The sequence below is a fragment of the Lissotriton vulgaris genome, chromosome 6, assembly GCF_964263255.1.
Source record: "Lissotriton vulgaris chromosome 6, aLisVul1.2, whole genome shotgun sequence".
Classification (NCBI taxonomy): domain Eukaryota; kingdom Metazoa; phylum Chordata; class Amphibia; order Caudata; family Salamandridae; genus Lissotriton; species Lissotriton vulgaris.
In genome coordinates, this window is record NC_141694.1 from 1,042,818,158 (window position 1) to 1,042,845,225 (window position 27,068).

Here is a 27,068-nt window from a genome sequence, read left to right on the forward strand (position 1 = left end):
CCGTAGCAGCAGTTACAAGGTTCATGACTAAGATTGATAATGAATTTTTGGCAGCTATTGCTGCTACGTAGGATGAAACTGCTCCTCCACAATGCTTCACTTCTAAGTATTCTTATCATTTATCTCCTGAACAAGTTTCTTATGCAACTATTCCGTCAGTTGGGGATCGGCTGATTCCCAACAGGGACCGCATACCTGCTTTGATCGTTGCCACACAGGAAGGCATGGCTTCTGCACATGCCAGTGTGTCTGTGACAGTCTCCATTTTATACCAACTTTACTGGTGACATGGTTTATATAAACAGACCTGCAATTATGTACTTTCATGTGACATTTGTCAACAAATTAAGCCATCCACGGTCTCACCAAACGCAGCTTTTTTTATATCCAATCAGCCTTTTGGCTGTGTGTATCTTTATCACTGCGGTCCGTTCTCCTCTGATGCTACATATAAATATATTTTGGTTCCAGTTGATTTGTGCACTAGATTCCTTTAGGTTTGGACTTTGGCCACAACACAGTGCTGACGCTCGAAATGTCACTAGAGATGTGCGTGTCTTTGTCGGGGTGTTTGCCTGTGGCACCTACTGTTCTGACCAGGGTCCAGCTCTAAGGTGTATAAGGACATTTACCCTCTTCTGATGATGCAGCACGGCCGATTCCAGTAGCCGTTTGATTTCCTAAAATTGGAGATCTGGTACGGGAAAAGCTGGAGAATAAAAAAGAATTTGGTCCCTCTTATCATGCACCGGTTCCAGTACTTGCATTGAAGGGTACTAATACAGTCATTGTACCACCTTTACCTGGTCCCAAAGACAACAGATGTATCTCAGTCTAAAATGTCAAGTTACACAGTTTGGCCGATTCTGAATAGTGTCACGCCTGTAGCTTCTTGCAACGCAATTTTATTGAATCCGCTGACTTCATTCTCGTCCACTAATGCCTGTGTGGGTACGGGAGTGATGGATACTACTATTGACCTCTCACCTGTTCTGCTTTCATCCTCTTCCAATGCAGACGTTGAGTATACCTACCCTAAAGATGAATCTAATAGTGGGGTTCTGAACAATCCTCAACAAAATCACGCTGATCCGGCACTACCACCTCTAATAAACAGAACTGCAAGCGGTTACTATGGAGATCATGCCTGCTTCTCCTCTGACTCATCCTCCTCATCTTCCACTTTAGACCTTCCACCTACAAAATTGTGTATTTTTATCTCTTGGTTCAAAAAGACTTACCTAATCCCACCCTGGACCTACATCTGGTTGGTGCTTATCCTGATTTTTCTCTTCATGTCGATCAGATTTGTGACAATGTTTTTCCTACTAATCAATGGTCATTATTTGCCAGAATGCTCTGCTGTGAACCTGGTTGATGGAGTTCTGGCACCTCATACATCGTCCCATATCATGAAGCGTGATCAAACTCGTGTTAACATTTCAGCTTTCCCAGTTGCAGATGGCACAGTATGGTATAAAGTAGCTTTTGAAATCCATGTCCTATTTTTTTAAACTGCATTCTTCATTGCAGCCCAAATTTATTCCTTCCCATACTAAATTGACCTATTCCACTTCCTTCAGAACTGAACTGGACAAACTAGGTTATGATCACTGGAAAGATACAATTGATTTAAAATCAATTTGGGGCACTAAAGAGTGGCAGGTTCAAGGCACTGAAGCTCTGCACTGTGCCTGCCTCATTCTGATCCAAATGAAAATGTTAAATGATACATTACACCCGATCACTTGTTTTGACTTGGCGACTGATAAAAATTTGAATGTCCCCTCCATACCCTCCTTAGGGGAATATGATAATTGGCACACACATACTAAGAATACGATCAATGTATTACAAGCTTTGCTTCGCAATGACACTTTTAATATTTCTGAAATTGACCAATCCAGTTGGTCTGTCCAACAAGTTCAAATACATGTCAACAGCGTTTTTATAATGTTGAATGACTAGACCGGATCCTCGATTTCCAATTTCAAATACAGTCACCACATACTAAGTGGGCAATTATGCCAACAGTGGTTGGAACATTTCACTTTGTCGTCAGTAAAACAACACTATTGTCGAGCGATATTAATTTGGCTGATTTTATCTTAGGTCCTAGAACCCCTCAAACTAAAAGATTTATCTATGCAGCTTACAATGAAATTTGGAAACTTTGGCATGCAGAAGCAGCTTTGTGTCTCCATCAAATAGATCAGGCAAATTTAGAAAAATGTCTTTCTGTGGACGACAATAGCATCAGTACACTGTCTTCACGCATTTGCAGCTTAGATAATATTGTTTAATCTGTTATTGATATTGTTCAGAATGATGTATTTGTTTTGTATTATGGTCAAAATCAATTAAGATCAGTAATGCAGTTTGCATGGACATTACAGACTCGCAAAATGAGAAAAGTCCTGTGGGATTATTTAAATACTTCTGCTTTGTTTGCATCTTTCAATTTGACTGATAAACAAAGGTTTATGTCATTGAACGATGCTACACACATGCTGTTACACAATGAACAGTTGGAGCCTTTACCATTCTCTGTGGCGGAGACGCACTCGGCTGTTTGGTTAATACATGAGGTTATATCTCTCCCATTCTCGTTCTTTCAATTTAAATCATGTATGCAACATTTTCCGATAGGTCGCTTTGAGCCCCTGGGTAGTGCATTTCTCCATGAATTATGGTCCCTTCCTTTCACTTACAGCTGTCAACAGGAGGATAAGGAAGTTTTCCAAACGGGGAGGATTGCGATTCCACAGTGGGACATTCCCTGGTTTGTAAACATGTTAAATTGCATGGCGCTTGTAAAGTATTTGTGCCTAATCTTGCTTTTTTTTTTAAGGAACTCCAGTCCCATCAATAATTCCCACTTTTACATTGCTTACTCACGGCAGTTATCCTATTTTGAACAACCATGACTGCTGTGGTTTAAGGGCGGGAATCCAATATTTAGTAACAGTTTCACAATGTGTTACTTGTTGTAGCAATGTGCTTCTTCCGCCCCGCATGGGAAACTAGATTGTTCAATTTGGCCTTCCATTCCGACTTTGAAAACAAATTTCAACAAACTGAGCAGGCTCAAAGCGCTATTGATTCAACAAGAAGTGGCCCTCCCTTCAGCTTGTGAGACCTTCGAGTTGCAGGTGGCTAGGACATCTAGCAAGATTCAGTGACTTCCGAACACTAACCTCCCACTTCACTTTGGGGAGCTTATACATCAAATATTCAATGCGTCTGACACCAAAGGCCTTGCACATTTTTTTAAACAAGTGGGAACTGGCTTTGTGACTTCTTTTCAGATGATATTTGGAGGAATACCAGATTTGATTTATTCTATATTTTCCAGTCCCTTTATTACTGGCGCTAGCTTGTGGTATCCAGCTTCTTCTGTTCCTGCTGCGCAATGGCTGCTCATTTTGTGGTAATGCACCGACCAGGCCAATTGCAACTTTACTGTGACCGAATGCAACAACTTTTTGGATGCTTGCCATTGGCAACACTTAGCGTGAGTTATGGACTGACTTTTTGCTTTGCCTACTTCACTTGTGGATTTCAACCCTACATGGGCACGAAGAGGGGATGCCACAAACTGTAGACTCTGCCCATAAATTAGGGATTTGTGGCTACGCCTCTTATGCTGTTGCCCCACTCTCATCGATGAACCTCTACATCTTGTGAAGTCTGTGAATTTCCACCTTATCATGAAGAAGCAAACGGCCTGGTCAAGAGTGCTAGTCTTTGGCCTGAACCCAGTTTGGAACTCACTCCAGATGTTATTATCTATCATCTAGGTTGCTAATTTGTTCAGCCCTTGTTTACAGAATATTTTCTGGTGATTATTTATCAGGCTGTTTTGGCGGTAATTTATTTTCGGGCATACTGTATTCTCTGGTGTTTGGAAAGCACGGCATTATGAAATGCATATTCACATCCTGCATTCCTTAAAAAAAATTGTACAATTTTCACGATGACATTATAGCCCTGAGCACAAATTAACTAAGGGGGAAAACCAAAAGCAAACAAGGTGTTGAGAATTAGAATGAGACAAAGTATCCAACTTTGTTTTGGGATGCAAACTCACCAGTTAGTTTTGCATCTGGTTAGTTGTGGGAGATCCTTCTTGGAAACCACAAAGTCTTGGTCTGTCTGGACCTCATTTGACTCCTCTGGATAAAAGCAACTTCCTTTGTGTCCACACCCTATCACATATTACAATGTAGCTACATTTGTAGGAGAAAATAGAACATTGTCATAGTATGGTTGTATGCTATTACAGATAATCCTGGCTGCTCCGTCCCTCTTCGATGTATTCCGTTTATGCCTGAAACGGTTCCAACACAGAAAAACACCACCTCTCAGCATACACCCGCGGCCCTTGATCAATTAAAGCAGACTGTTTATAGGAATTCTATCCAGGCGTGTTGACACAGATAGACCCAATTCCACGCCTGACAGTGCATGCAGCTCCACACCCTAGATTTCAACGTCTGGATTCGGTCTGTGATCATTCATCATACTGTATGGAATTTTGTAACATGGTCCTGGTGATGGCCTAACATTTCATTAGGGCCAAAACGCCGTTGACCATCACATCATAACTTACGGCACTCTCACTGTGATTGCCCAGAAAATCCTAATTGTACTGAAATGTAATAATTGTTCAGGAACCGCAGTCTATTTCTACTGTATGTAATCCTGTTTGCGCTCTTTAACCGCTGTATGTACCCCCTCATGTGTCACTCTCGCCGTTCACCTTTTCACAAGCACTTTTGCACGTTATCACAGGTTACATGACATTTAATGTAACACAGTGCAATTTATATATGGAATTATTTGCTTTTATTTTGACCATAATATTTACCTAAATATATATATATCACCGCCTTCCTCCACTTTCTTGTGTTTCCATATGCCCTTCCACAGCAATTTACTATGTTCAGTAACTAAGCCCCCTTTCAAACGATACCCCTTGAGACATTGCATGTGTTATACATTATTACAGATAATTAAGCACATACAAAAATGTCTGCCTAACATCTACACACTAAAAATTAAGCTTATCCTTTTCACCTATAAAATGTCGGCCAAGACACTATCAAAGTTGGAACATAGTTGGAAATTGCTCTGCCATGCATAATCCATATCGAGGTTCTAATTTACATGGTATTCCTTAAAAACAGCTGTTTGATTGTTGTATGGCATTTTAGATTCCGAATGAATCTTCCTGATTTATGCCCTTATATAGGTATAATTCGCATAACCCTTATATAGGCATAGAAATCAAACCCTTATGTAGGCAAAGCCCATGCTACCCAAATACAGGCATGGCTACTTCCATCCGTTCATCAACGTCACAACGTTTTCTTGGAAAACCAGACTCTTAAGCAGAAGGGACTTCCGCTAGCCTGGATGTTGATTTCTCCAAGAAACTCATTATTATGCATGAACAACTATTCCTTAGGGGTTCATCCATGACGCTCATATGCCCGACTTTACGTCAAAGCTAGCATTCCTAAACACCTTCAAGGTATAAATATACCTTCACTTGATATAGCAAAGCACGGTGTTGTTCGGTACAGTTCAAATACCTACTTGCCCGACGCAGCTCGCTACAGCAAGTGCCGAAGGAAGCAGAGTCTCCAGCTGACGTACTGACAAGAAGCTGTCCTCCTCTGCCGAGAATCCAGCTCCAGTGTTTCTGACTTCACTTGCGGGGTGTTGGGAAATCGAGTCCGAGACAGAGATACCAACCTCCTTCCTTCTAAGGTATAGTGCTTATTAGAACCTAGAGAAACCTCTGGCAGTTCTTGGCAAAAACTAAACCTATGCTAAAGACCATACTTACTTCTTCTCTCGTACTAGACCTAGGTTAGGTACATTGGGGTAGGCATATTTTAGAAGCACCAGTTGAGTATTTTTGCCTGTGTTATTTATGTATGTATTTTTATATGTCATAGCACTAGACAATGCTATTACAGTATTATTTTATAATACTATTCTCGCTGTACGCATTATACTTTGCCTTCTGTCTAACGATTGTTGCAGTTCACCTCTCTTGCATGAGAAAAAAGGCTGTTCAATAAACCCCTTTTTGTTGAAACACCAGTCGCTCTATTTTCTCTGCAACTCTGTAGAAACGAAGCCTGCACGATTGACTGAGTAAAATAGTTATCTATTGTTTCCACGACTCTGAAGATATTCGTTCCAGTCCAAGGGAAACAAAGTTGTCATGTTTATGCGGTTGTCAGAAGCGAATCCCTTCCTGTGTATTCGAGAAAAATTCTAGTGACCTCTGAGCTAGCTGGCACTCACAATTAAGTTTAGTATATTCGATAGAGACATACTGACCTCAGTCCTATGTCACATCTATAGTATATATTATTCCAATGCTCAGACCCTATTGGGAATATAGGAACTACACTACATGGTGCCCAACGTTTGATAAGGCACTAATTTAACGCTAGATACTAAAGTAACTCAGTCATGCTTTTCTCAGAGACCCCTTTTTCCGTAAATACTCCAATAGACGTCTGGAGTGGGTAAAGGGATAACATCCGCCATAGCTAAGTAGGGCAAAAATTCTATGTATTAGTTTTTGGTTTGTTCAACTTTGAAGGATACAGTGTTCCGAAATATTGTGCACCTTTTCTTTGTTTCCTTGAAACTCGCTCTGCAATTTTTTATTAATCAATGTCGAATAGCAGCAATAACACCGAAACCGGTGGAGCTGCGGCTGATCCAGCCGATGCAGCTTTTCACCTCACAGGTTTCCAAGAAACCGACGAAGATGCGATATGTATTCCTCTAAATTTAAGGAAAGTTATCACTATAAAACTTATAAAAAATGGCCTAACATCGAGAGGTGGTAGGATAGTTTTTGTGATAGAGGCACATGAATATCACCAGACAGAGGTATTCTATTCTTTGATAGTCTTCCCTGAAGCAAATCCAGTATCACATGTGTTTCACTTCGACAAAAAAGATGAACCTCTAGATTAATATATTCCTTTCGAGGATATTGAAATTCCACTCACATACCAGAAGCATGAGCTTTTGTTTAAAGGCGCCCTAAAACATTTAAATCACATTACCAGGTTCAGTCCACTGGGTAGACCGGGAGCAACATAACCGGTCTCAGTGTTGTGTTTATAGTCCTCAGGATCGGTTTGTCGAATGGCAAGCCCACCTCTAAATCTAGCCAATGTCTGATTAGCCGTGATGGCACAGAACGTTGACCGGATTAAGCGAGGGGATAATAGAAAAGACCAGGGAAGGAAAGGAAGGGGACAGCAGGGAGGGAGATCTGAAAGACAGGAACAAAACACAAGCATAAGATAAAGTCCTGTACTGTAATAAGCACACTCTACATATACATTTAGTAAGTGACTATAACAACCTATACCTGTAAAAGAAAATAAGAGGATCTTGTGGATGTGTAGAGGCTACGTAGGGGTCATGATGGCATAACTAAATAAAGGGACAAAACAGATTTGTAATACCTGGCAACAGGAATGAAGGTTCATATGCCACACACAACATACACATGAACTTGTAACATACCCAATGAATGAATCCAATAAAAATCACAGGGGAAGAGTGTAGCCACACCTCCTGTACCCCTGTTAATAGAAGATTCAGTACACAGTTAATGCCAAAAACAATTATAGGAGAAATAGCCTTCCCACACAGTTCAACGATATCCACAAAACTCCTCTGGGCTCAGAGAGTCCCCAATCACAGCTAATGCTTCTTAGCTGGTATGGCAAATAGTAATCCAAAAACAAAGCACTGTAATCACGAAACTAGAAGGGCTATCCAAAGTCTGATAGCTCTAGATTCAACACCACCACCGTTGGCCGTAATACCAACCGAGTCAAATCCAAAATTGTCCCCAATACCAAGCAAAGATCTGGTAACACGAGTCCACGTTACCACCAACCTCCTAAGCAAAGTCAGATATCCCAGTAACTCACAACACAGCGTTGCAAGTCCATAGAGTATCTCCAAACAACTTGCAACGAAGCGCTGCAAGGCTGCAGTGGTACAAGCACCCTTACCGAACTTGATCTTAGGGCAAAGCCAGAAAAGAACACCAGGACCGGAATTCCAGACGCTGATCCTCCGACCGCCATTCTCTTAAATGGGATTCTCGCGAGAATGCGGCGCGTCGTGAAGGATCATGGGGATTGTAGTCAAAACCCCGGAGCATGCCGGGAAACGTAGTTTGCGTTGCCGCGAGTACGACAGTACATCCCTCTCCCCTCAGCGGGGTCACGGGCCAGGCTTCGCTGGACATCTCCGATGAAAAGCAGATACCAACCTGGGGGCATGTATGCCCAAAGCAGGCTCCCAAGAGTTCTCTTCCGGCCCATACCCCTTCCAAGACACCAAATACCACAACTTACTTCTCCGATATCTGGAGTCCAGGATCCGACGAACAACGTACTCCAGCTCACCCTGCACCAGCACCGGGGAAGGACGATGGTTGCCCTTGGAAAAGGAAGGCTTCAATAAAGAGACATGAAACACCGGATGGATGCGGAGATGAGAAGGTAGTTTTAACTTCACTGCCACCGGGTTAATGCGTTTCAGTACCTTATATGGCCCAATGAATCGGGGGTTAAACACACTGTGTTTCCTGAAACGCATATTCCTGGTGGACAGCCACACCTCATCCCCCACACGGTACACAGACAAAATATCGAGTTTTAAATTTCGATATACAATTATATCGAAGTTTAAATATCGATGGGACAAAATATCGAAGGTAAGTAATATCGACAGTCTTAATATCGATATTAGTATGATATCAGTAATATTGAAGTTTTAAATATCGATGTCAATATTATCGAAATAAATAACTTCAATGTTACTAATATCAATTTTTAAATAAATTTAGTGTATATTATATTGTATTTATTATGTTTTATTATTTATTTTTAATGTAATTTAATTAAATATTGTCTTTTACTACTGTAGCAGGTTGTGGGTTTATGGGGGAATAGGGTGGGAAGTAATTTAATTATGTTAAATTAATTATTAATTAGTAGGAATTATTAATTAATTAATTGAGAATTAATTTTTAATTAATTTTATTTAATTGATTAATTGATAAATATGTTCTGTAGCGGGTTATGGGTTTATAGGGGAATAGGGTGGGAAGTAATTTAATAATAATTAATTAATTAATATATGTTTGTACATATTTTAATTAATAATTAATTGGTAATTAATTTATATTAATTAGTTAATTAATTAATATAATTTTGTACATATTTTTAATTATTAATTAGTTGATAATTAATTAATATTAATTAGTTAATTACATTAATTAGAGTAATTTTTTTATAGATAATTTTTTGTTATTCTTAATTAATTAATTGGGAAAAATAATATTATTTATTAAATTAAATTAATTACAGCTAATGTGCTAATATATTTACTTTATTGTTATTGTTAATTAATAATTAATTGGTAATTAAATAATATTAATTAATTTTGGGTAAAGGAGTATTTTTAGGGTTCAGGGTCAGTTTTCAGTTTTGGGGTAAAGGGGTATTTTTAGGGTTCAGGGTCAGTTTTCAGTTTTTGGGTAAAGGGGTATTTTTAGGGTTCAGGGTCAGTTTTCAGTTTTTGGGTAAAGGGGTATTTTTAGGGTTCAGGGTCAGTTTTCAGTTCTTGGGTAGAGGGGTATTTTTAGGGTTCAGGGTCAGTTTTCAGTTTTTGGGTAAAGGGGTATTTTTAGGGTTCAGGGTCAGTTTTCAGTTTTTGGGTAAAGGGGTATTTTTAGGGTTCAGGGTCAGTTTTCAGTTCTTGGGTAAAGGGGTATTTTTAGGGTTCAGGGTCAGTTTTCAGTTTTTGGGTAAAGGGGTATTTTTAGGGTTCAGGGTCAGTTTTCAGTTTTTGGGTAAAGGGGTATTTTTAGGGTTCAGGGTCAGTTTTGGGTTTTTGGGGAACAGGGATATTTTTAGGGTTCAGGGTCAGTTTTGGGTTTTTGGGGTACAGGGATATTTTTAGGGTTCAGGGTCAGTTTTGGAATTTTGGGGTGCAGGCGTACAGGGTAAAAATACTTTTTTTTTACATTAAATCAATTAAATGAAATAAAAAAAAGAAAATTACATTAAATTATTAAGTGTTTTATTTATTTTAAATGTATATGTATTAGTTTTAATTTTGTTTTAATATTTTTATTTAATATTTGTAAAATTATATGTATTTTAAAATTATTTTTACATTATTATTAATACATTTAAAAAAACGATATTTTTAATTTCGATATTTTTGTACTACGATATTATTTTTTCGATATTTTTGTACTTACCTTTATGAAGATATGACTCCGATATTTTTGATGTCGATATTTTTGTGCCGATATTTTTGTATTTCGATATTCTGTCTGTCGATATTATGTCAGACATTCCCCCCACACAATACAAAGGACCTTGCCTCCGGTGTTGGTCAGCAGCAGCCTTATACCTGAGTTTCCCCGTCTGTAACTGTTCCTGTGCCTTAACCAATGTCTCCTTGATATGAGCCACCCTATGAGCCACCCCTGGAAGTAGGGAGTCTGTTGTTGGCTGTACAAAGGGTAGAAAACAAGAGTGTCTGCCATACCCACAATAGAACGGAGTGTTCTTGGTGGACCTATGTGTGGCGTTGTTATAAGCCACCTCTGCCAGCCATAAGTAGTCCACCCAGTTCTCCTTGTCATTATCCACATAGCATCGCAAATACTGCTTAAGTGTCTGATTTAAGCGTTCGGTCTGGCCATCTGTTTGCGGGTGGAAGCTGGTGGAAAGGGCAGAGTCTATGTGTAACGAAGAACACCATTTCTTCCAAAACTGTGTTGTGAACTGTGCTCCTCTGTCGGACACAATGACGCTCGGCAGACCATGTAACCTCACTACATTGACCATCATCAATGCCGCCAATTGACCCGCCGATGGTACTTGTTTACATGCCACAAAATGCCCCATTTTGGACAGATAATCGACCACCACCATAATGGCAGTACAACCCTTATTAACAGGAAGACCTACGATGAAGTCCACCGATATCCAATCACAGGGTATTGACGGAGTAGGGAGAGGCTGCAACAACCCCTGTGGACGACCATGGTCCGATTTCATTCTCGCACATTGATCACATGCGGCAACCCAATTCCCAACATCAGGCCTCACCGAGGGCCACCAGAACTGTCTCAATACACGCTCCAGAGTCTTTGCCACACCAAGATGTCCCACACTAGGCGACTCATGGCACCATATGTACATCTGTTTTCTCAAAGCCCTGGTAGGCACCAGTAACCTGTTACGAAACAATGGCAGGCCTCCATGCAACCTCCATTCCGGAAGACCACCCAGCCAGGTCTTCCAGACAAAGGAATCTACCCCTTTCCTCACGTCTCTCAAGAAGGTATCAGGCTGCAACACACACACCACTCTGTCCGGAGCCACGATACTCGCCTCAGGTTTCTCCACACAAGGAGTGTATGTTGACTGGCGAGTGAGAGCGTCCGCCTTTCTGTTTTCTGCTCCAGGGCGAAACGTAATGACGAAGTTGAATCCAGAGAAAAACATCATCCACCTGAGTTGTCGAGGTGACAGATGTCGTGCAACAGACATGAACTGTAGATTCCTGTGATCAGAATAGACAGTGACCACATGTCGAGCACCCATGAGAAAGTGTCGCCATTCCTGGAAGGAGTCGCGTATAGCCAGCAGCTCCTTTTCAGCAATGTGATAGTTCAGTTCCGCCAGATTCGACTTACGGGACATATACGCCACCGGGTGTAACTGCCCCGTGTCCGTATTTCGCTGAGATAGAATCGCCCCAATCGCCACCTCTGAAGCATCGCCTCCATGACATAAGGCTTATCCGGGTCCGGATGGGACAACACAGGAGCTGTTACAAATGCTTCCTTGAGGGCCATGAAAGCGGATTGCGCTTCTCCAGACCACACAAAGCGTTTCCCTTTCTTGAGCAGTTGAGTAATAGGTGCTACCAACCGAGAGAATTGATTAATGAAGCGCCTATAGAAATTGGCAAAGCCTATGAAGCATTGCACATCGCGGACATTGTTCGGAACAGGCCAATTCCTGACTGCATCAACCTTTCTCCCAGCCATCTCCTGACTTTCCGGACTCAACATCACCCCCTGAAACTCCACAACACGAACATGGAAATCGCACTTACTTATCTTACAGTACAGACGGTTTTCCTGCAAAATAGCAAGTACGTTGGCCACATGTTGAAAGTGTAATCCTTCTGAGTCTGAGTAGACCAGGATATCGTCAATATAGACAATCACACATCGGTCTAAAATGTCACGGAACACATCATTTAAAAAGTACTGAAATGCCGCAGGGGCGTTGCAGAGACCGAACGGCATCACTCTGTACTCAAAGAGTCCGTATCTGGTTTTGAATGCCATCTTCCATTCATCCCCACTACGCATACAAACCAGATGGTATGCCCCCTTCAAATCCAGTTTAGTGAATACCTTGGCCTTTTTACCTGTTCCAAAAGAATCAAGGGTAAGGGATACCTGTTTTTAATGGTAATAGCGTTCAATGCGCGAAAGTCAACACATGCACGCAGCTCACCGTTAGCTTTTGGAATAAAAAATAGAGGTGAGGCGGCGGGGGATTTGGATGGACGGATAAAGCCTAAATCCAACAGTTTGTCCAGATATTCTCGCAGATGTTGGTTTTCGGGTTCTGTTAATGCATAGATCCGCCCACACGGAATAGTGGCCCCCGGGACCAGATCGATTTGACAGTAATACTGTCTATGCGGAGGTAGCTCCTCAGCTTGGTCTTCATTGAACACCTGGCCAAAAGACCGATATGCTGCAGGCAATTGAACACATTTTTCTGCGGCAGTAGCTATACAAGACCCTCCTGACAAGGCTCGAGCAGGTTTCATAGTACCCTGAAAGCAATGTTGCAGACAATAGTCGGACCCCATCTGCACAGTTCTGGTGTCCCAATTTATGCTAGGGTTATGTTTTTTTAGCCACAGCAACCCAAAAATGACACCGTATTGAGGAGCCCTAATAACCCCAAAAGTAAGGAACTCTGAATATGCGTCTTCCAATATCACCTCAATTTCCTCCGTTTCATAGCTGATGGGACCCATGCTAAGCTTCCTCCCATCCACAGCATAAACATCTTCAGGCCTTTCTTTTTGTACCAGAGGTATACCCATACGTTGAGCCTCCTGCATATCAATGAACATGCCCGTTGCCCCTGAGTCCACCATAGCAGCTGTGCTTACTGCTTCACCTGCCACCATTAAGACTATGGACACAAATAGATGATTTGTCACCTGGCTTGCTCTGCCACTCAATGAAGGGACGTATTTAGGACTCCAAGAAACCCCTTCCTGTTTCCCAGAGTCGATTAGTTTTCCGACACCTTATCTGCATCTGCAGCCGCCACTCTACTACCCCGGAATCTATTGGTTTTAGGTTTTACAGGGCATTCCCTCACAAAGTGGCCCTTTTTCCCACAATATAAACATAGACCCTGTTTACGCCTTGATTCTCTTTCAGCAGGCGTCAATGCCGATCTCACTGCCCCTATCTCCATAGGCTCAGCTGAGGGAGCCGGATTCCCCTCCTTGGTGACATGTGTCTCAACCCCAGGTTTCCTCCTATTGTCCCCTTTCCGCTCACCCAAACGATGGTCTAAACGTAGGGCCAAATGAATCAGGCCCTCGCAAGTGGTAGGCTGTGGATCTATTTGCACGATTACGTCTTTAAGTTCATCGCTTAAGCCTTGATGGAATATAGACGCCTGTTTGTTTTCGGGCCAAGTGGTCTCTGTGACTAAACGCCTGAATGCAGTTAAGTAGGTAACCAGATCCTTCTTCCCTTGCCTTAATTCAAGCAATTCCCTATCCGCTGTGTATGAATCAGCCCTTCTGTCAAATACCCTTAGGAATTCTGTTTTAAAAGCCTCCCACTCATGTAACAAAGGATCGTTGCGATTGACTAATGGGACCGCCCACTCTGCTGCTGTGCCCGCTAGGTAGGAAATCAGAAAGGCTACCTTAGCTTGGTTTGTGGGGAAAGACCTAGGTTTGCACGAATAATGCAACGTTATCTGGGTGAGGAACACCTGTACTTTATCTGAATCCCCAGAAAAACGCTCAGGTGAAGCTAACGGCACGAACACTGGCATTTCTACCACCACAGGCTGCGAAGAGCCCCCGGCATCAAATGGATTGCGTTGCACAACATCCACACGTGCCCTTAAGTCCGCTGTCTCTAGCCTAGATGCAGCTACGTCTAACTGCAATGCCCCCAGGGCCTCTATCACATCCTCCAAGGTGGCCATACCAGTACAACCCGACCAGGAGGACTAGAATACGTGGGTCAGGAATTCTGTTGTGTTTATAGTCCTCAGGATCAGTTTGTCGAATGGCAAGCCCACCTCTAAATCTAGCCACTGTCTGATTAGCCGTGATGGTACAGAACGTTGACCGGATTAAGCGAGGGGATAATAGAAAAGACCAGGGAAGGAAAGGAAGGGGACAGCAGGGAGGGAGATCTGAAAGACAGGAATAGAACACAAGCATAAGATAAAGTCCTGTACTGTAATAAGCACACTCTACATATACATTTAGTAAGTGACTATAACAACCTATACCTGTAAAAGAAAATAAGAGGATCTTGTGGATGTGTAGAAGCTACGTAGGGGTCATGATGGCATAACTAAATAAAGGGACAAAACAGATTTGTAATACCTGGCAACAGGAATGAAGGTTCATATGCCACACACAACATACACATGAACTTGTAACATACCCAATGAATGAATCCAATAAACATCACAGGGGAAGAGTGTAGCCACACCTCCTGTACCCCTGTTAATAGAAGATTCAATACACAGTTAATGCCAAAAACAATTACAGGAGAAATAGCCTTCCCACACTGTTCAACGATATCCACAAAACTCCTCTGGGCTCAGAGAGTCCCCAATCACAGCTAATGCTTCTTAGCTGGTATGGCAAATAGTAATCCAAAAACAAAGCACTGTAATCACGAAACTAGAAGGGCTATCCAAAGTCTGATAGCTCTAGATTCAACACCACCACCGTTGGCCGTAATACCAACCGAGTCAAATCCAAAATTGTCCCCAATAGCAAGAAAAGATCTGGTAACACAAGTCCACGTTACCACCAACCTCCTAAGCAAAGTCAGATATCCCAGTAACTCACAACACAGCGTTGCAAGTCCATAGAGTATCTCCAAACAACTCGCAACGAAGCGCTGCAAGGCTGCAGTGGTGCAAGCACCCTTACCGAACTTGATCTTAGGGCAAAGCCAGAAAAGAACACCAGGACCGGAATTCCCGACGCTGATCCTCCGACCGCCATTCTCTTAAATGGGATTCTCGCGAGAATGCGGCGCGTCGTGAAGGATCATGGGGATTGTAGTCAAAACCCCGGAGCATGCCGGGAAACGTAGTTCGCGTTGCCGCGAGTACGACACTTAGTCAGCTATACACCACATCCTGACATTGAAGAAATGTCAGATGGGGAATTACTCAACTTAAACTTAAAGAGTTAATCAAAATCTATAGGCAATTGATTCAATATGGCATGCGGACTCTCACCGTCCAACCTGCAATAATGATTCCACAACATACCCCTCACCAGGGAAATACACTAAAAATTACACCACAGACTTTACACTCAGTCATTGGTAACTTACCTGCCAAAAGGGAACAAATTCCATTCTGGATAGCTCAAAAAATTACTCAAATCGAAGCAGGATTTCCAAATACTACCCCTCATGAGAAACACAGAATTTTAACAATCTGTTTACCAATGGGGATTGCACCACATCTGGAGGACTGCAACACTTGGGGTACAGTCTTCGCTGCAATCTATACTAAAACACATGGTGTGCCGTCTATGGTGGTAATACCTGATGTCCTGAAACAGATTTAAAAAAAATACGGGGCAGAGCCTGCTTTAAATTTGGGTATGAAACTACTGGAAGATTTCAAACAGGTCTCAGCAATATTATTAGCTATATTAAAGGTGAAGCAGCATCTGTGGCAATCCGCCAGAAATTAAGGGAATTTGATGTAACTGAGCAACCACAAGAACTAGCCAGAATAATTGAAAAATCCTATGAGGAATTAGGCAGAGACAGTCTGGGTGGGAAAACAGTGAAACCCCACCTGTCTGAAAGTCCTGATAAGGTCTTTACTAAAAACACTCCTACTCCTTCATAAAAGAAGTGGGAAAATAGCAAACAAACTTCGAAAGAAAAGCGTTCTCAATCAAGAGGTAGGTCTCCTTAAAAGGAGCCCTCAGAACGGAGGTATAACTTCAGGAATAGGGATAATTTGAGCAAACAGACATGTTAGCAACTAACCATTTGCAAACACGCGTAAACGTACGCAACTTAGTGATCCGAATCATTCCAGGACAATGCGGATTCACGTACTTAACTTTTAACGAAGGTGAAAAGTACCAATAGCTTACAAATCACACTTGTACAGACAAGCAGAAATTAAATTCACTTCAACAGAAAAAATTCTGACAGCCGTACAAACTGCAGTAGCAAAAGAGAGAGCCCTCGCACAGGGTAAGCGCATTATGGTTGTTACACCTCTAACTGCCTTAGAGGCAGTGATAAAAGCGAGCATTCAAAATGCTAAAGCTTTACATCCGAGATGGATACAATGGGTTAATACTCTTGCTGCAACGGACGTTGAATACGTTTTTGACCCATATTTGAAAACACAAGCATTTCTTTTTTTTTTTTTTTTTTTCAGTTCAAGAAGTCTTTATTCGATTAGTTCATCATAAAAGACATAAAATACATTTATACATATAAAACAGTTAAAACAAGTATTAAAGCATTGACATACTAATCAGCTTCTTGCATATATTTACAACATTTACAGAGACGCACAAATGCAACCATAGTTCAACAGAATAAAAGTCTCCATGTAAAAAGTCACATCATTTAAGACCCCGTTAGATTGCTTTTAATGAGCCTACTTCTAAGCAACCAGGCCCACCCCAAAAATTTAGCAACACCCACGACAATCAGAGGATCCAAGTTGGTCTTTAACATTCTACTTGCTTCCCCAGCCGATCTTGTGCCTAGATTTCTGCATACCGGCCTGAGCCATTTAGATCTTGGGTCAGAGTATAATGGACACACATATAAAAAATGATTCAAGTTTTCCCCAATACCTTGACACTTGGGACAAAACCCCGTCCTTTCTGCACCCCACTTTTTGGTAAAATCCCCGAGGGGAAGTGAACCGCATCTGAATTGAAAAAATAATTTGCAGTCCGCGGGTTTTGTTATTATATCCCAATATCTTTCCAGCTTGGGCGTATCCTTAAATACAATAAACAGACCTGAGGGGCTACTCGAGCTCGTTTTAGAATACCTGTTGTGTAACACCCATTCCCAGTAACTATGTTTGAGATCCTTTTTTGAAGGGAATTTGGCTGTTTCTGGTGTGGACCACAGGTCGCCATACCCCAGAGCTATTAGGGTAGCCTTAAGGTCTCTGAACCAGCCAATGTTTGTGGCACCGGAGCTGTTTCTTACCTCCAAGCAAGCTTTTGCGTAATGATGGAGTTCCGACGTTGTCCAAAGACGACGCCAGAATGTTAAGGGGCGAAGTCTTGCTAGGTCATCTACCGGTTGGCACCCCAAGTCGTAAAGAAGGGGAATTAATGGTGTTGACTGAGGCAGACCCGTTGCCATTCTTAAGAATTTATTTTGGGCATGTCTTAGCGGGTCCAAATTGCTACCACCCCACAGTTCCGCTCCATATAGGACTGCTGATAAAATCTTGCCACCATAGATCTTAAGGAGCGGGGACATTGGCCTTGTAAATGACCCTTAATGTTCTTTGATCAAAGCCCCACCCAACTGCTGGTGCTTCAAGGTCATGAGCTCGATCTGATGTGTCCAGCTCAGAGTCTCACTAAAGGTGACTCCCAGGTATGTGAAGTGTTTTGTCTGCTCCAGGGGGGTATCCCCCATGGAGACCCTGGCATTTATTTGTTTGTGCCCTCTTAAAACCATAAATTTGCATTTCTACAATGCGAACAAGAATGTCCTCTGCCTACTGAAATTCTGCCTCTGGGTCAGTGTGAATATATAATTCATACTGACGGATCAGCTCAACTCGCTATGGGGGTAAACAAGCCTATAGTGCGGCATGTGTTATCGTTAACCCCTCTACTGCGCCCGCAATTTTGCAGAAGTGTGGCACTTCCGCAAAATGGGTGGGGGCGCGTCGGCCATTGGTCGACAGCAGCACCAGCGAGGTAGCGTTGCCGTCAGCCAATGGCCGACGGCAGCACTTAAGGGGTTAAAGGTCCCTGGCGCAATAGCAAATTCTGACCAATGGTCACTAAAACTCAATCTTTAGGAGATTGTACAGCTCAGCGAGCTGAACTACAAGCATTCAAGATGGCACTTGAAATTACAAATCGCGAATTCCCCACACTCATAGTGTGCGATTCGTATTATTGTGTTCAATCTTACAATGAATACTTGCAAAACTGGCTTCAAAACGGTTACAAAGATGCTAAAGGTGGTACAATCGAGCATAAACTGCTTTGGGAACAAGTAGTTCAGTTAAGACAAGGACTACAAAACACTCACATGTTACATACGCTGAGTCATCAACGTGATGGCATTCACGTTGAAGGGAATTCCTTGGCTGATGAAGCCGCGAAGGCAGCTGCGCAAATGGCTTCCGTAGCTGCAATCACTCGTTCAAAAACGAAAATAGATGGCAAAATAATGCTAACTGTCAATGCCACAAGCAAAGGCAGCAGTGCAGCATTACCTAATAAGTTTCCACTCAAATACTCATATATAATTGATGCAAACTCTGTTCCTTTTGCTCGAATCCCTGGAGTGGGGGATAGGGTAATTCCAAACTGGAGACGTAGAGTAGCTTTGATATTCGAAGCACATTTGGGAGAGGGTGGGATACATTAGGGGATCTCTAAGACTATACTAGAATTAAAAGAGATGTACTGGTGGCCAGGAATGAATGCACACATACACACATATGTAATTAACTGCAATGACTGCCTATGAGATCGCAGCACAGAACGCCAACAGATTCCTGACTATAGCATAGCCAGCCCAGTACAGACACCATTGTTAGACAGCATTAGACTTTCTACACACAGACGTCCCTGTGGACAAATGCAGTCCCACTGTTGAAGCTCAGTAAGAAACTGTGAAAATAAAAGATCAATGACAACACTGAAATAAACAATTCGCTCTCAGCACATTTGTTTGCAAGGTTTATTGGGAACCCAACCAGAATGCAAAATATACGTGCACACGGAGGCCTCAGCAAAGCTTACTGAGTGCCCAATTGGTATGACAGTGCAGAGATATTTTATAGGTACAAGCCCTGGAGGATGGTCATCATAGCATATGTAACCTAGATCAGACTATGTCCTGCTGGACCAATCAATGAAGGGCAACTGTGGTGTGATACCCATACGTAACCTAGATTAGACTATTTCCTGCTGGACCAATCAATGAAGGGCAACTGTGGTGTGATACCCTTTTAAGGCTCGAAATATGTCTATACCCTGGTGTTGGTGCCCACGTGCCATCTACAAGAGCAGATTTGGGCTTTCCCCTAAAGGTGAAATCTGTGCCTCTGGTATACGTGGACTTGGCACGGACGTGACCGGCCAGGTCATGTCGACATGATTACTGAAATGTGAGGTTTTGCAATAGGAAGCTGGAAGCTGGTGTGTTTGTTCTCGGAAAGCCTTGCGTTGCTTTGCACGTTGCAGCTGACTGACACACAAAATGGAGCGTGCGACCATTTTGTGAATTCCTGCTGGTGTCAATTCTTTAGTAGCTCAAAGAAGACTATAGGCCTGAAAACATATGTATTTGGTATCATAGAAATATCCGCTTCATCATACCCAAATCTGATACAAAATCATATGTTAATCAGAAGTCATCTATCCTCATCATCTCTTGTCCCTCATCCTCATCCTTATGGGTGTGGTGTGGTGAGTCACCATTCCTGGATAGGCAGCGGGCACAGGAGCTTGAAATTACTGTACAACAAACTGGGCATATTGTGATGAGGAGGCATTGCGTTAAAAAGGCTGTTACCACTATTATAATTGCCTTTAGTATCCAAGAACCCCAGTCTGTGAACCAGTTCATCATGTCTTCCCATAGGCCTCCTGTGTTTACCGTGGGCCTCATCTCTAATGTCTTTGATCTTTTTTTATAGCTTTGTTTATATTCCCACTGTTATCCGGAATGAATACACAGCATTGGCTCTGGGCCAGGGAAGATACTTGGTGAAGGATGGAACAGGCTCCTCCTTCTTTGGCCAGAATGATATCGAGAGCACTCCTTTTCTGGACCACAACTGCCCTCATGGAGCTGAGTTCCTCTGTTATTTTTCCTAAGGCATCAGTGGTAGAGTCCGCTAGATCCTCAATCATCCTGGATAACTGGTGTACCCTTCCTGAGATATAGATATTGCCTATTACTGGGATCACAACACCTGTTAACATGTGGTCTACCCATGCGGCTGTTCTCTTGGCCCTAACTAGTGTCAACTCTTTCTTTTCTGCTGGCACTAATTTTGTGAAGCGGGTCATCTGTGGGATGATGGATGCTAGGCAGCAACTTCCATACCATCCTGGGGGCAGGTAGAAGTATGCCCATGGACCACAGACAAAGAAAAGGCCCCTGTAACCTACCAGACCTGGTGACGGCTCGTCACGACTCCTAACTCGAGTTAGTCTGGTTGTGTGGTTACAGCTGCTCGTCCCCATGTAAATCTGGGGAGCTGCCTTGGTAGGTAGTATGCCTTTTATCCTGTTCATCCTGTCTTCACAGTCAAACCATCCCTGCTCCCCTTTAGCCACTTCTTCAAAGGTGCATCCAAATGAAAAGCATTCTTTCCAGTTGTCTTTGGACAGCAGTTCCGAAAAAGTGCATGTTCTGGCAGCTCCTTTTGGCAAAACCGGTATTCTTTTTGGTGTTACCATTTCATCCTTGAGGATGCAGGAGGGGGCTGAAACTTCCCCTACCCTGAACCTTGGTACTTTCATGTGGCCTGTCTCTATGTCATCCCAGCCCGCTCGGCCTTTCCATTCCTCATTCCTAAAAACCCTGTCAAATCCTTTTAGCATCTCTAAGTCTCCCTTAGTTGGCTACATATTCATACAAGGGATCCTCTTAGGTCTGAGAGGAGGGCCTGTTGTTTTTCTGCTATAGCTATAGCCGTTGCTACCGCTGGGATCAGCAGTCAGTATTTCAGATGAGGTCATACTTATCGATACTGACACAGACATGCTGTGTTGACTTTGTAACATGTCGCGCAACAGGACACAGCCTACATATTTGGATACCGACATCACGTGGTACTTCAAACTATGTGTGGCATCTGTGGGCAGGTGTGTGCAAACATAGCAATCTGATATATTCATAATTGTCACATATAGTTTCAGCATTTCAATATATTGGTTTCCTTCATATGTATCCCACAATCTTTCTTGGTCCCCTTTATTCACATCCACCCCCATATCAGTGATGTTCGTTGTTATATTCTGTTCATAGTCTTTTGGGGATTTTGTTGGCTCAGTTCCATCACTCCCATCCCCCACTCATCCATTAAAGTGTGGTATTTCAAGTACAGCAGAATACATTATTATCATTGCTGTTACTATTATTGCTGGTGCTGGTAACAATATTGCAAGGACCACTGCTCTCCAGTTACATGTGTGTCTTTCAGTGGACTGCATGACTCTGAACAAACCTGACCCTTCCCTTTGCTTATGCAATCTTCTTGTGAATAGACCCTAAGTTTATTCTTGGTCCACTCAGGCTTGTGAATAGGTTCTAATTTTGTTTTTCTTCCTCTTGGCGCTATGCTAACTGTCCCATAGAGTCAAGCATTTAACCACTGTTTTTCTCTTGTATTTAATGTCTCAAATGAGTCTAGGACCAGTGACCTCTGTTGAAAAAACGGCACAATGGAGAATGTTCAAGGTTTTGAATAATGCTGGAACCAGTACTTTCTATCGCAAAAATGGCACCATTGAGAATGTCAAAATGTAGATCTGTTAATTCTTGCTCAGGGACTTGCTCTGGGATTGTGGGAAAGGCAATCTCATTAAAAATAATCTTATTAGCTCAAAGTCGTACTTATGGTTCTCCCTGGGCACAAAATGGTTAATTGTATCCTGGACCGTTGTCCGCAGGCTTGTATTGACACAGATCGAAGTCTATCAGTCCGGAGTCTTTGCATTTAGACAGCAGTCCATTAATTAATAATCAACCTCTTCAGCTTTCTGTTTGCTGGAGCGAAGGTTGTATTCTCGGCGAGGCCCTTCTGTCGGTACCAGCATCGGTGGGATCTGTTCGTCGTTCTCAGGGGTCACTTTTTTCGTATGCGTCACGTGAATCCAAAAAGTTAGACCATCACATTTCACTGCTGTAGCCGTAGTGAGAATGACCAGCATTGGCCCCCTCCAACTGGGCTGCAAACAATTCCTCCGTGTGTGGGCTTTGGCCCAAATCCAGTCCCCTGGTTGCAGATCGTGGGCTGGTGGCGTTGCGGCCTCTGGAAGGGACTTCAGCACCTGACAATGGAGGTAACGTAAAATGTCCGTTAACTTCTTACAGTAACACAATAATAAGTCGTCAGTTACTGACAGTGGGGCTGTTGACATGTGTCCTGGTATGTGCATTGGCCTTCCAAATACAATGTCGTGTGGGCTCAGCTTTGTTACTCTGTCTGGTGTACATCTCATTGCTAGAAGTGCTAAAGGCAGCGCATCTACCCATGAGAGGTCTGTTGACGCACAAATTTTAGCTATTTTTTTTTTCAATACCCCATTTTTCCTCTCAACAGCGCCTGCTGCTGGTGGATGGTAAGCACAATGCAATTTCTGTGTTATAGCAAGCCCCTTGCATAGTCCCTTTATGACATTGGAAACAAATGCAGGCCCATTGTCGGACGCCAGGAGGGAGGGTACCCCAAACCTTGGCAGTAGTTCCTTCAGTAGGCACTTGGCCACGCTCTGTGCATCACAATGCTTGGTGGGGTAGGCCTCTGTCAATTTGCTAAACATACAGATAATGACCAAAACATAACGGTATGTCTGAGTGGGAGGCATGTCTATAAAATCAAGCTGAAGGCTTTCAAATGGCCCGTAGGGAGGTGGGAAGTGGCCAGGCGCAGTTGGTATACCTTTTCCTGTGTTGTTTTGGGCACTGACAGAACATTGCTTGCATAGCCTTTCTGCTGTCTGGCGAAATTTTGAGTTATACCAACTAAGCATGGGCGGAAAATCCGTTACGCTCGCGGATTTTGCGGATTTTCGGTAAATTCGCAATCCGCGAACGCTCGCGAATTTACCGAAAATCCGCAAATTCGCACGCAGCGGATTTTTTTTTCTTGGTGATAACAATTTTGCGGCGCGCGGCATTTACTTACCGTCATTCAGCGTTTGCCGAGTTGTTTTTCTTGATATTTTGCGAGTGCTGCGCCATTTTGGAACTTGCTGCGGGATCCCGCGGGAATTTGGCGAGCGCGATTACGTAATCACGGCTTGCCAACTTGCACAGCGAGAGTTTGTCAACGCGAGTACGCCGTGATCACGTATCGCGGTACTTCGCAATAGCCAGCTTGTAGATGCGGCGAGCAGCAACAATCTCGCACTCGCGAAAATACAAAATTTGCAATTCTGCACAAGAAATCCACCAGCAAGCAGCATAAACCTTCTGGAAATGATGATTTTTATCTGAATAACTCCTCAGGTTGACATTTCCTGCACTTTTTTTGCGAGAAGTCCATTTTGGGGAGGGGGGGGTGGGAGGAAGGAAGTGCCCCACAGTTTTCAACTTCCTGTTCCTGTCCAGCAGGCTCCTCCCAGTGTTTTGTCCATCTCCTTGTCCCTTTTCATTTGGATCTGGAGCTGGAAGGATTACTTTTTGTGGATGGTGCTGGATATTTGGATTTGAGGCCTTTTTGACTTTCTTTGGATCACTTTTGGATTAGAAATTTCACAAGTAAGTTTGTTTGGGGCATTACAGTTGCTGCAACTACAATTTGGGAATTTTCGATTTTTGGGCTGTTTTGGGGCCTTTTGCCCAGGGGTACTCAGTGGTGGGTGCACTGAGTCTTTCTGTGGGGTGTTTTGAATTTAAACACCATGGAGGGGCTGGATGGCTTGGGATTGTGCTGATTTTTCTGCGTTTTTCGATTTTTTTGGGGTGTTCATGGGGACAGGCCATGTGGGTGGGGGCCATTTTGAGTGCTGCTACAGGCCCTGGCCATGTGCTGGGAGGGAGGGGGCCATTTTGAATGCAGGCAGTGTTCTCAGGCCTGCACCCATTTTGCCTAGATTTCATCCATTATGCCCAGGGGTAGTGAGTGGTGCATGGGCCTAGTCTTTCTGAGGGTTGTCTTGAATTTAAACATCATGGAGGGGCTGGATGACTTGGGATTGTGCTGATTTTTCTGTGATTTTCGTTTTTTTGGCCTGTTGTCGCCTTTTCACCAGGGGTAGTGAGTGGTGCATGGGCCTAGTCTTTCTGTGGGTTGTCTTGAATTTAAACATCATGGAGGGGCTTGATGGCTTGGGATTGTGCTGATTTTTCTGTGTTTTTCGATTTTTTGGGGTGTTCATGGGAACAGGCCATGTGGGTGGGGGCCATTTTGAGTGCTGCTACAGGCCCTGGCCATGTGCTGGGAGGGAGGGGGCCATTTTGAATGCAGGCAGTGTTCTCAGGCCTGCACCCATTTTGCCTAGATTTCATCCATTATGCCCAGGGGTAGTGAGTGGTGAATGGGCCTAGTCTTTCTGTGGGTTGTCTTGAATTTAAACATCATGGAGGGGCTGAATGGCTTGGGATTGTGCTGATTTTTCTGTGATTTTCGTTTTTTTGGCCTGTTGTGGCCTTTTCACCAGGGGTAGTGAATGGTGCATGGGCCTAGTCTTTCTGTGGGTTGTCTTGAATTTAAACATCATGGAGGGGCTGGGTGGCTTGGGATTGTGCTGATTTTTCAGTGATTTCCGTTATTTTGGCCTGTTGTGGCCTTTTCACCAGGGGTAGTGAGTGGTGCATGGGCCTAGTCTTTCTGTGGGTTGTCTTGAATTTAAACATCATGGAGGGGCTGGATGGCTTGGGATTGTGCTGATTTTTTCTGTGTTTTTCGATTTTTTGGGGTGTTCATGGGGACAGGCCATGTGGGTGGGGGCCATTTTGAGTGCTGGTACAGGCAGGCCATGTGCTGGGAGGCAAGTGGCCATTTTGAATGCAGTCAGTGTTGTTAGGCCTGCAACCATTTTGCCTACTTTTCAACCTTTATGCCCAGGGGTAGTGAGTGTTGCATGTGCCTAGTCTTTCTGTTGGGTGTCTTGAATTTAAACATCATGGAGGGCCTGGATGGTTTGTGATTGTGCTGATTTTTCTGTGGTTTTCGTTTTTTTGGCCTGTTGTTGTGGCCTTTTCACCAGGGGTAGTGAGTGTTGCATGGGCCTAGTCTTTCTGTGGGGTGTCTTGAATTTAAACATCATGGAGGGCCTGTATGGTTTGGGATTGTGCTGATTTTTCTGTGATTTTCGTTTTTTTGGCCTGTTGTTGTGGCCTTTTCACCAGGGGTAGTGAGTGTTGCATGGGCCTAGTCTTTCTGTGGGGTGTCTTGAATTTAAACATCATGGAGGGCCTGGATGGTTTGTGATTGTGCTGATTTTTCTGTGGTTTTCGTTTTTTTGGCCTGTTGTTGTGGCCTTTTCACCAGGGGTAGTGAGTGTTGCATGGGCCTAGTCTTTCTGTGGGGTGTCTTGAATTTAAACATCATGGAGGGCCTGGATGGTTTGGAATTGTGCTGATTTTTCTGTGTTTTTTTATTTTTTGGGGTGTTCATGGGGACAGGCCATGTGGGTGGGGGCCATTTTGAGTGCTGGTACTGGCAGGCCATGTGCTGGGAGGCAAGTGGCCATTTTGAATGCAGTCAGTGTTGTTAGGCCTGCAACCATTTTGCCTAGTTTTCAACCTTTATGCCCAGGAGTAGTGAGTGTTGCATGGGCCTAGTCTTTCTGTGGGGTGTCTTGAATTTAAACATAATGGAGGGCCTGGATGGCTTGGGATTATGCTGATTTTTCTGTGTTTTTCGATTTTTTGGGGTGTTCATGGGGACAGGCCATGTGGGTGGGGGCCATTTTGAGTGCTGGTACAGGCAGGCCATGTGCTGGGAGGCAAGTGGCCATTTCGAATGCAGTGAGTGTTGTTAGGCCTGCAACCATTTTGCCTACTTTTCAACCTTTATGCCCAGGGGTAGTGAGTGTTGCATGTGCCTAGTCTTTCTGTGGGGTGTCTTGAATTTAAACATCATGGAGGGCCTGGATGGTTTGTTATTGTGCTGATTTTTCGGTGGTTTTCGTTTTTTTGGCCTGTTGTTGTGGCCTTTTCACCAGGGGTAGTGAGTGTTGCATCTTGTAACAATGTCATGTAACAGACTTCAATAGCTGGTAATCTGAACATTATCATTAATGCTAGTAAAAATCGTAAGGCAACAATAAAGATCACTAGCAAAGTGGGTTATGATAAAAGGAAAATTATTTTTCTATGAATAGTCTGAAAACCCTAAATTGTATTAGGCGGACCCTTCTATTAAAATTTGATTAAAAAGTATGGACTATAACCATTTACGCCATGTCACGAAAACATAATACAGTGGTTTATGTGCCGTTATTCTAACTACCGGCTTTATGCTATTCAATCTATGCGTCATCTCCGCATTACTCTGTGTATACATTTCACCGCGACGGTTGATCAATAGAATGTTTTGCACTTCAATACTAAGGTTTAGTGCATATTCAACTAAAAAACTACCAAAATGGCGCGATTTTTCCGCTACCATAACAACCTAAAACCGTTACCTAAACGACCGGCATTAGGTCACTTAAAGTATTCCATCGATGTGTTAATTTTGGCATTGTTTCATATATATACATAATTCAACGCGATGTATGAAGAGAAGACTGTAGTG